General features: G+C 39.7%; 1 non-coding gene across 1 annotated transcript; it reads left to right on the top strand.

The window, feature by feature from the left end:
• Positions 1 to 5,924: 5,924 nt before the first annotated feature.
• LOC112536957 lies at positions 5,925 to 6,031 on the top strand. Its single transcript, XR_003080879.2, has one exon. It is a non-coding gene; the product is annotated as a small nucleolar RNA R71 (small nucleolar RNA).
• Positions 6,032 to 12,116: the final 6,085 nt, after the last annotated feature.

Genomic DNA, 12,116 nt, shown 5'->3' with positions numbered 1-12,116 from the left:
CCAGAGGATGAAGACATCAGTCTGTGTTACCGCTCTAAAACTATCTCCTCTCCCTGTAATGGTGTAAGCTAATAGGGTATGGAGATAGCGGAGATGATCCGGAAGGCTAGACGCCTTAGACTTGCTTGGGTAGTACGTTTCCGGCCAAAGTACCAATGAGTCCCACATGGTGTCGTAGGATATTAGGTTGATGTAGAGACATCCCTGATACTCCTCCCCCGAGATCTCCTGTTTAGTCTATAATCCCAAATGCATGTCGAATTATAGGAATGACATTGAAAACTCCGTTCCCCCAAGTCTGAAATAGACTGCATCAGGCTGATGCCAGTTTGTGATATGTTGTTACAGGAAGAAGGTGCTGAGGAACTCAATTGTAAGCTCGCGGTAGGTTGGCTCAACGATGTCGAAGAATCATGTATACGGCAGAGTCTCGAACAGAGTGCGCACATCCTGAACCAATCCCACTCTTTCCAAGGATACGAAGTCGATGCAATGACCCACCATCACTTGCTTCCATCTCATGACTTGGAATCGACTTTCATTATCTGCATTAGGGAATGTCCACAATGGATGACGACCAGGTGGAGGTAGATTCACAGCTGGTGCTCTTCGAGCTCGGGCTAGTTGCTGTTGCGGTGCTGGGGCTGGTGCTGGTGCTGGTTCTGGTGCTGTGGAGGATGATGTTCCTTTGCCACGCGATCACTTACTAGTAGCGATGCGTTTCGGTTGCTTTCTTCGGGATTGATCACGGTCCGTCCTATTACCTAATGCAATGAATCATTAGTTTTTCGTACAAGAAATCAAGTTAATGAGAAATCCTATTGAAAATTAAACAGCATAACGACTATAATTCGACTAACATAAAACTTTAGACTTAACAAAAGACTAAAGCCTCAATCTCTTGCATAAACTAATTAACAGATACATTCCAACCTACTTTATCGTGCACCAACTAATGCAACTTTATGCTAACAATTATTCATAATAGAATGCCATAGACAAACTTTATTTCCGCCAAACCCCACACTTATCATTTTCATAATCGACTTCACAACAAACATAACAACTAATGTAAATTAAATCTAACTGAGGTCATATTGAAGCAGTGTAACAACGTAAAACTACCAAAATATACTAGCACGTCCTAAATAAAGTATATGATAAAATAAAGACCAAATTTAAAACAAATAAAAGCAAAAAGTGAAGAGACGTACTTAGAATTACTGAGAAAGGTAAGAAGGATGAGAGAAATAGAAGAAAATAACACCTTGGAGCTTAGAAATGGGGTAGCAAAATTTTTGAAAGCTTCCCTTTTTATAGGCACGAGGGTCAGCATGGGCGAGGGCAAGGCCGTGCTGATCAGGACTCGGCCCGTGCTGAGCCCTTATGTTTCAATGATACACCATTTGGCACGGGTGGGGGCATAGCCGTGCTGACCAGCACGGCCTGGTGTTACTGCCCGTGGTGCCTTCGAAAGCCGTGCTGAATTGGCTAAGTTTTCTTTGAGCTTTATGTGTTCTCTCACCACGGGCTTGACTCAAGCCGTGCTAATGAGCATAGCCTGGTGTTGTAGCTTGTGATGGGCAAGGAAACCATGGTGAAAGTGTTGATTCCGAGCTTTCCTTCGCCATCTCGAGTCCTCGAACTCCCTACCTGCATTCGACACATATACGTACACATTTAGGCCATAGATCAAGTAAGTAAATCAAACCGGAAAGTCACACTTCATTGATTATTAAAAATTCGACATAAGTTATTCCAACACTAAGTTCATACAACTATGTTTAATATAAAAAGTAATTGTTCTAAAGATCAATAAGCATGCAACAAATGATAATATAAAAATGGACCGAAGAAGAGAGCATAAAACTAGAATGGGAATGCCTCCCAAGGGCGCTTATTTTTTATTCTTGAGTCATTTAGCTAGACTTAATATGAACCATCATTGCAGGTATAACATCATGTTAACCCGCTACTCAATCTCCAATGAGTTTCGTGATACACCTTGAGCCTATAACCATTGACTTTGAAATCACCCTTCCGAGGATGATGAAGCTCGACTGTGCCATATGGGAAAACCTACTTAACCACGAAGGGCCCCGACCATCGACTCCTGAGCTTCCCTAGGAACAACCGAAGACGTGAGTTATATAGCAATACTCTATCTCCACTTTGAAACTCCTTGGGACCTTTGAGCCTCTGATCGTCCCACTTCTTTGTCTTCGCCTTGTAAATCGAGGAGTTTTCATACGCTTGTTGAAGCCATTCCTCCAATTCACCCAGTTGCCATTGTCTTTCCTTACCTGTAGAATCAATATCAAGATTGCAAGTTTTAAGGGCCCAAAGAGTGTGTTCTAATTTGACAGGTAAATGATAAGACTTCCCATATACCAGCCTATAGGGCGTAAAACCTGTGGAGGTCTTATATGCAGTTCTAAATGCCCATAATGCATCATCTACTTTGGAGTCCCAATCCTTCCGACTTACACCCACAGTTCTCTCTAATGTACATTTTAAACCCCTATTAGTAACCTCAACTTGCCCACTAGTTTGTGGGTGATAGGGAGTGGAGAACCGCTGCGTTACACCATAGCGCCTGAGTGCCTTCTCCAATTGAGCATTGTAGAAATGCGTTCCCCTGTCACTAATTAGCGCTCTAGGTGTGTCGAACCTAACAAATAACTTTTTAAGGAACCTGCAAACAACTCTAGCATCGTTAGTGAGTAAGGCCTGTGCCTCCGGCCATTTGGAGAAATATTCAACAGCTACTAGGATATGCTTATTACCATTTGAGGAAGGGAAGGGTCCTATGAAGTCAATACCCCAAATATCAAATATCTCAACTGTCTACATATTGTTTTGGGGCATCTCATTATGAACAGAGATATTACCTGAGTGCTGACAAGCGTCGCAAACCTGAACAAAGGTTCTAGCATCCTGGAAGATAGTTGGCCAATAAAAGCCTACATCTAACACCTTCCTAGCAGTATGGTTTGTCGCTTGATGGCCTCTTGCAGGTCCTTCATGACAATGCCTCAAGATCTGGAGACTCTCTTCGCCATAAACACATCGGCGGATGACCTGGTCTGCACACACTCGATATAGGAAGGGGTCTTCCCAAATGTAGTATTTCAAATTAGCAAAGAATTTCTTCTTTTGCTGATAAGTCATACCCTTTGGTAAGACCCTAGCCACAAGATAGTTAGCATAATCAGAAAACCACAGAGAATTGGAATATACCTTTAAGGAATACAAATGCTCCTCTGGAAATCGATCATCTAACATGCTCTCATCAAGTGCATCCAAGCTCGGATTCTCCACCGATAGGTGATCTCACGCCAAATTTTCTACTCTTCTTATCTCTTATCTCAAAGTCGAATTCCTATAACAATAGAATCCATCTTATCAATCTTGGCTTAGCATCATGCTTATTAAACAAATACCTCAAAGCTGAATGGTCAGTGAAGACGATGGTCTTTTATAAGATGAGGTATGATCGGAATTTGTCGAAGGCATACACGACAACCAATAACTCATTCTCTGTAGTAGTGTAATGTTCCTAGGCTCCTGTTAACGTCTTGCTAGCATAGTAAATGGGTTGGAACCTTTTTATCAAACCTCTGTCCAAGCACAGCTCCAACTGCATAGTCACTAGCATCGCACATTAGTTCAAAGGGCAGCCCCCAATCAGGCGAAGCCATGATAGAGGCTGTAGTCAGAAGTTTCTTTAATAACTCAAAAGAAGATACACATGCATCATAAAAAACGAAAGGTGCACCCTTAACTAGTAATTGAGTAAGAGGACTAGCAATCCTAAAGAAATTTCTAATGACTTCTATAAAATCCAGCATGGCCTAAGAAACTCCTAACAGCCCTAATAGAACTAGGGGGTGGTAGCTTAGATATTGTTTCTATTTTAGCTCTATCGACTTCCATCCCCGCATATGAAATCTTATGCCCTAGAATGATTCCTTCTCTCACCATAAAATGACACTTTTGCCAATTTAGCACCAAGTTAGCCTCAATGCACCTAGCTAACATGCGTTCTAAATTTGCCAAACAGTGAGAGAATGAGTTACCAAAAACAGAGAAGTCATCCATAAATACCTCCATCGACTCCTCAATCATATTATCAAAAATGACCATCATATATCGCTGAAACGTAGCCGGTGCATTGCATAGGCCGAAAGGCATTCGTCTATAAGCAAATGTCCCGTAGGGGCAGGTGAAAGTTGTCTTCTCTTGGTCTTCAGATGCAATTGGTATCTGAAAATATCCTAAAAAACCATCTAGAAAACAGTAAAACATGTGCCCTGCCAATCTTTCTAACATCTGATCAATGAAAGGAAGAGGGAAGTGATCCTTCCGAGTTGCATCATTAAGCCTCCTGTAATCGATGCACACTCGGAATCCTGTTACTGTTCGTATAAGTATCAGCTCATCCTGCTCATTTTGAATTACTGTCATGCCTCCTTTCTTCATCACAACCTGCACAGGGCTCACCCAAGAACTGTCAGAAATAGGATAAATTAATCCTGCATCTAGGAGCTTAATTACCTCCTTTTTCACTACTTCCTTCATGTTCAGATTAAGCTGCCTCTGTGGCTGAACTACTACTTTCTAGCTATCCTCCATAAGAATCTTGTGAGAACAGAAACTTAGGTTGATCCCGAGAATATCAGCAATTTTGTAGGCGAAGGCCTTCTTATACCTCTTGAGCGCATCTAGAGTTTTTGCTCACTCCTCAGGTGTTAAATCTGCTACAATAATCACCGGTAACTTTTCTTCCTCATCCAAGAATCCATAGCTTAAGTGCTTAGGTATCTCCTTTAATTCTAAGGCCGAGGGTCCTCAAAAGAAGATTTCACTTTCCGCATTTCTGACCTGTCAAGAGAAAGAAAAGGATTAGTAGAACAGCTAGGCTTAGTAGCCAATAAACTAGCGAGCTGCTCCAACACTTGCTCATTGGATAGCTTCTCCTCCTCTCCTTGCAAGGCTACCTATAATGGATCATCAAGCAACATTTCTTGTAAGTGAGACTCAACCAAATTATCCACAATATCAATAGAAAATACAACATCATCATGTTCTAAAGAGTGTCTCATCATCTACCCTAAGTTTAAGCTTTCCATCACAAACATCTATTACAGCCCTAGATATTGCAAGAAAGGGTCTACCTAGGATTAAAGGTACAGTACTCTCACCTTCCATATCCATAACTATAAAATCTACAGGAAAAATAAACTTGTCTACCTTAACAAGCACATCTTCAACTATACCCCTAGGAATCTTTACAGTTCTGTCAGCTAATTGAATGCTCATCCTAGTGGGCTTAGGTTCATTCAAACCTAATTTATCAAACAGACTAGTGGGCATTAAATTTATACTAGCTCCTAAATCAGCTAATGCACCACTAATAGGCAAATCGCCAATGACACAAGGAACAGTAAAACTCCCTAGGTCTCTTCTTTTGAGTGGCAGCTTGTTCTGAAGAATAGCCGAACACTCCTCGTTTAGAGTCACGAGTCCCAAATCCTCCAACTTCCTTTTGTTGCTCAAAATTTCCTTTAGGAACTTTGCATACTTCGGCATCTGCAAAATAGCTTCAACAAAAGGCAGGTTAATCCGCAGTTGTTTAAACAAGTCAAGAAACTTACCAAACTGCTTATCAACCTTATCCTACTTAAGTCGAGTAGGGTAGGGGACTGGTGGCTGGTACTCTCTCACAGGACTCTTCTGCCTGCCTTCCACCTTTTCTCCTCCTATTGTTTCAGGCTTGGGCTCCTACCTAGCTTGCTTATCTTGCATACAAACATCCTCATCATCAGCTAAAGGTACTCTCTCCACCTGCTGCAGCGTCCACCATTTGCCTCGTAGCAAGGTTCAAACCGCTATAAAAGGTCTGAACCTACATCTATAATAGTAGATCGTGGTGTGGATAACATCTCAACAAGTCTTTATACCTCTCCCAAGCGTCGTACATGCTCTCGTCGTCCATCTGCACAAAAGAAGAAATGTCATTTCTCAATTTAGCAATTTTAGCTGGAGGAAAATACTTGTAAAGAAATTTTTCAGCTAATGAATTCCAGGTTGTAATAGTGTGCGGTGGAAAGGACTGTAGCCATCTCTTTGCTCTATCCCTTAAAGAAAATGGAGATAATCTCACCAAATGGAATAAAGAACTTGCGATTTCTTTCCTTTATTTTGTGCCTCTCTTTTTAATCTTTGTTTAGTATCATGGCTTGGTGAGAATCTAGGTAGGCCCAAATTCAAGACTTGGATCATTGGGATCTCCATCATTCCTTGTTCCTCTGGCATGAGGACTACTGATGGCACAAGGATTAGTGTAAAGAATCATGAGAAGGCCGTTAACAAGCTTGGCTGGTGGCGTTGATGCTTTGCTTGATCATCAAGCAAGACGAGACCTAAATCCATACACGAAAGGTAGAAATCATGTTATTTTGATTAATCCTAGCATAATACAAGCAGGAAAATGACAGTTTTGATGTTTGGGATGCATACAATGAAGTAATTTGGGTCGGAGTGTTATTTGGTAGGCCCACACGAATTTCTCCTTGTTTTTGTTGAGCTGGCTCACAGAATCTAGGACTACAGTTGACCAGTCAACTCTTATCTAGTACTTGATTTGACTTTAGTTTATTCATCTTTCTTTATTTATTAATTCATATTTAGCTTCCAGTTTCTTTTTCTTATGGAATGAGGGATTTTGCACTATAAAACCTACATGCAACCGAATACTTGATGCTAATGAGCATACTATTTGAGTTTTCTACCTTGTGGGAAATCAAGTTATGGGTTCCTTCAAGAACTTTGTGAGCTAATCATGATCCGACCTTGGAAAAAATAGACTTATCGCTCACGTCCTTCCTTTCTTTTGTGTGTTCTTTGTCTACCATAGTGTCTAAATCATTTTGATTTTATCCTTACGTCCAGCCGTATGGAGAAGAATAAAGAACTTGCTATTTCTTTCCTTATTGGACCCGATATTGTACCTATTTTCTGATTTTGTTTCTTTCTTTTGTGCCTCTCTTTCTAATCTTTGTTTAGTATGACGGTTTGGTTCTATTTGGGGAGCATAAGCACGAGTGTCGAGTGAAAGCACGTGTAAGTGGCAAGCATAGGCACAAATCCATTGCTTGGACAAAATGTAAAGAAATTAAATTAGTTGATCGAGTATTGATATCATTCTCGAATGAAAAGAAACCAGTTGATCAAGCATTGATATCATTCTCGAATGATCTCGGTTGAAGCTTTTGGTGGAAGGAGTGAACGACGAGAATCTAGGCACGCCCAAATTCAAGACTTGGATCATTAGGATCTCAAACATTCCTTGTTCCTCTCAGCATGAGGACTACTAATTGGACAAGGACTAGCGTAAAGAATCATGAGAAGGCAGTTGACAAGCCTGGCTAATAGATTTATGCTTTGCTTGATCATTAAGCGAGACGAGACCTAATTCCACGTGTAAAAGGGAGAAATCATGTTATTTTTGATTAATCCAAGCATAATACAAGTAGGAATGCAACCATTTTGATGTCTGGGACGCATACAATGAAGTAATTTGGGTCGTAGTGTTATTAGGTAGGGCCACACGAATTTCTCTTTGTTTTCGTTAAACTCGCTCACAGAATCTAGGACTACAATTGACTAGTCAACTCCTTTCCGGTACTTGATTTGACTTTAGTTTATTCATCTTTCTTTATTTATTAATTCGGTATTTAGCTTTTAGTTTCTTTTTCTTATGGAATGAGAGATTTTGCACTATAAAAACTGCATGCAACCAAATACTTGAGTTTAATGAGTATACTATTTCAGTTTTCTACCTTGTGGGAAATCAAGTTATGGGCTCTATCAAGAACTTTGCGAGCTAATCATGAATCGCCCTCGCACACAGACTTATAGCTCGCGTCCTTCCTTTTTTCTATGTTCTTTGTCTACTCTAGTGTCTAAATCAGTTTGATTTTATCCTTATGCCTAGCCATACAGAGAAGAACAAAGAACTTGAGATTTCTTTCCTTTCTCTTGTGCCTCTTTATCTAATCTTTGTTTGGTATGATGGTTTGGTTCTATTTGGGGAGTATAAGCATGAGTGTCGAGTGAAAGCGCGTGTAAGTGGCAAGCATAGACAGAAATCCATTGCTTGGAAAAATGTGAGGAAATTAACTTAGTTGATCGAGTATTGATATCATTCTCGAATGAAATAAAATCAGTTGATCGAGCATTGATATCATTCTCGAATGATCTCGGTCAAAGCTTTTGGAGGAAGGAGTGAACGACGAGAATCTAGGCACGCCCAAATTCAAGACTTGGATCATTGGGATATCCATCATTCCCTATTCCTCTCAGCACGAGGACTGTTGATGGCATAAGGACTAGCGTAAAGAATCATGAGAAGGCAGTTGATAAGCTTGGCTGGTAGGGTTGATGCTTTGCTTGTTCAATAAGCGGGACGTGACTAAAATCCATGCACGAAAGGGAGAAATCATGTTGTTCTCGATTAATCCAAGCATAATACAAGAAAGAACACGACTGTTTTGATGTCTGGGGGACATACAATAAAGTAATTTTGGTCGGAGTGTTATTAGGTAGGGCCACACGAATTTATGCTTGTTTTTGTTAAGCTGGCTCACAGAATCTAGGACTACAGTTGACTAGTCAACTCCTCTCTTATACTTGATTTGACTTTAGTTTATTCATCTTTCTTTATTTATTAATTTGGGATTTAGCTTCTAGTTTCTTTTTCTTATGGAATCAGGGATTTCGCACTATAAAAACCGCATGCAACCGAATACTTGAGCCAATGAGCATACTATTTCAGTTTTCTACCTTATGGGAAATCAAATTATGGGTTCTTTGAAGAACTTTGTGAACTAATCATGACTCACCCTTAAAATAAATAGACTTATCGCTCGCGTACTTCCTTTCTTTTGTGTGTTCTTTGTCTACCCTAATGTCTAAATTAATTCGATTTGATCCTTACATCTAGTCGTATGGAGAAGAATAAAGAACTTGCGATTTCATTCCTTATCGGTCCCGATATCGTACCTATATTCTAATTTTGTTCATTTCTTTTGTTCCTCTCTTTCTAATCTTTGTTTAGTATGATGGTTTGGTTCTATTTGGGGAGCATAATCACGAGTGTCGAGTGAAAGCGTGTAAGCAGCAAGCATAGGCACAGATCCATTGCTTGGATAAAATGTATGGAAATTAAATTAGTTGATCGAGTATTGATATCATTCTCAAATGAAATGAAACCAATTGATCGAGCATTGATATCATTCTCGAATGATCTCGGTAGAATCTTTTGGAAGAAGGAGGGAACGACAAGAATCAAGGCACGCCCAAATTCAGGACTTGGACCATTGGGATCTCCCTCATTCCTTGTTCCTCTCGGCAGGAGGACTTTTGATGGCACAAAGATTAGCGTAAAGAATCATGAGAAGGCAGATAACAATCTTGGCCAGTGGCGTTGATGCTTTGCTTGATTATCAAGAGGGACGAGACGTAAATCCACGTGCGAAAGGGAGAAATCATGTTGTTTTTGAATAATCCAAGAATAATACAAGCAGGACGACCGTTTTGATGTCTGGGACACATATAATAAACTAATTTGGGTCGGAGTACTATTAGGTATGCCCACCCGAATTTCTCCTTATTTTTGTTAAGCTGGCTCACAGAGTCTAGTACTATGGTTGACCAGTCAACTCCTCTATAGTTCTTGATTTGACCTTAGTTTATTCATCTTTCTTTATTTATTAATTCGTATTTAGCTTCTAGTTTATTTTTCTTATAGAATGAGGGATTTCCCACCATAAAAACCGCATGCAACCGAATGCTTGAGGCTAATAAGCATACTATTTCAGTTTTCTACCTAATGGGATATCAAGTTATGGGTTCTTTCAAGAACTTTGCGAGCTAATCACGAGTCGCCCTTGCAAATATAGACTTATAGCTTGCGTCTTTCCATTCTTTAGTGTTCTTTGTCTACCCTAGTGTCTAAATCAATTCGATTTGATCCTTACGCCCAACCGTATGGAGAAGAACAAAGAACTTGCGATTTCTTTCCTTTCTTTTGTGCCTCTCTTTCTAATATTTGTTTAGTATAATGGTTTGGTTCTATTTGGGGAACATAAGCATGAGTGTCGAGTGAAAGCGCGTGTAAGTGATAAGCATAGACACAGATCCATTACTTGGAAAAATGTTAAGAAATTAAATTAGTTGTTCGAGTATTGATATCATTCTCGAGTGAAATGAAATCAGTTGATCAAGCATTGATATCATTCTCGAATGATCTCGGTTGAATCTTTTGGAGGAAGGAGGAAACGACGGGAATCGAGGCACGCCCAAATTCAGGACTTGGACCATTGGGATCTCCATCATTCCTTATCCCTCTAGGCACGAGGTGATGCGCACCTTGACAACTTGTGACAATACCAAACACGCGGAATTGGAATAAGATGTCCAAGAAAGCTAAATCTAAACTTTAATGACCTCGACCCAAAGATAACTTGTATCTTGAACCTTGGTATAAGAAAGATTATTGAGGCCACACTCAAGAAAGGTAGAGGGTGAGTGATAAGTTGATGCTGAATGCCACAAGCACAAGTTCTTGATAAGTTCGAAGTTCTTCCAAAGAATCAAGCAAGAATGATTCTCACAAATATGTTTAACTCAAAATATTCATTTTCACCTTCAATAATGTGGCTACACTTAGTTTATATAGAGAACATAATAAACATAATTCCTAAATAGCATATGGGAATTAAACTAATTAGGAATTGACTAAATCAGAAGCTAAATAAAAGTTTCCTATATGACAAAATAAGGAGATTGGTTGAATATATAATCTTTACTAAAGAAGACTTGACTAATCAACTAGAGATATTTTCCTAAATAAGGAGATATGTCGCTGCCCATTTAGCTTCCTCTTTAAAAGAGTGGCATCTATTAGATTTAGCGCACGCATAAGAGGCGCCTAGCTTGGTTTTCTCTTTAAGCTTATTTTCCTTGTTTCCTCTTGAAGAAAATTCATCCCCCCCTTTGTATTATGAATATTTTGGCCCAAACTAGCTTTTCTCAAGGCCCAGCATGTTGAATTAGGTTATCGAATAAGCCCATTTAAGGACTCCTTCATTCTCTTAGCCCTAGCTCTTATAATTAGACCTCCTCTGAACTTGTACTTGGACTTGGAGTAGAATTCGACCCTTGACTTGAAGTAGGATCATGACTTGGCTTTGACTCTTGATTTGCATTACAAGGACTCCTTAAGGCACAAGGATTAGCGTAAAGAATCATGAGAAAGCACTTAACAAGCTTGGCCGGTGGCCTTGATGCTTTGCTTGATCATCAAGCGGGATGAGACATAGATCCACGTGCAAAAGGTAGAAGTCATATTGTTTTCGATTAATCCAAGCGTAATACAAGCAGGAACGCGACTGTTCTAATGTCTAGGACGCATAGAATGAAGTAATTTGGGTCGGAGTGTTATTAGGTAGGCCCACACGAATATCTACTTATTTTCGTTAAGATGGCTCATAGAATCTAGGACTATGGTTGACTAGTCAACTCCTCTCTAGTTCTTGATTTGACTTTAGTTTATTCATCTTTCTTTATTTATTAATTCGTATTTAGCTTCTAGTTTCATTTTCTTATGGAATGAGTGATTTCGCACCATAAAAACCGCATGCACCGAATATTTGAGGGTAATGAGCATACTATTACAGTATTTTACCTAGTGGGAGATAAAAAACATAGACTTATCGCTCGCGTCGTTCCTTTCTTTTGCGTTCTTTGTCTACCCTAGTGTCTAAATCAATTCGATTTGATCCTTACGGCCAGCCGTATAGATAAGAACAAAGAACTTACAATTTCTTTCCTTTCTTTTATGCCTCTCTTCTAATCTTTGTTTAGTATGATGGGTTGGTTTTATTTGGTGAGCATAAGCACGAGTGTCGCATGAAAGCGCGAGTAAGCGCTAAGCATAGGCATAGATCCATGGCTTGGAAAATTGCAAGAAATCAGTTGATCGAGCATTGATATAATTCTTGAATGATCTCAGTCGAATCTTTTACAGGGGCACCCAAATTTCGAACATG

Source organism: Ricinus communis, unplaced genomic scaffold (assembly GCF_019578655.1).
Source record: "Ricinus communis isolate WT05 ecotype wild-type unplaced genomic scaffold, ASM1957865v1 Ctg64, whole genome shotgun sequence".
NCBI classification, from domain to species: Eukaryota; Viridiplantae; Streptophyta; class Magnoliopsida; order Malpighiales; family Euphorbiaceae; genus Ricinus; species Ricinus communis.
This window is presented reverse-complemented; position numbering and strand designations above follow the sequence as displayed.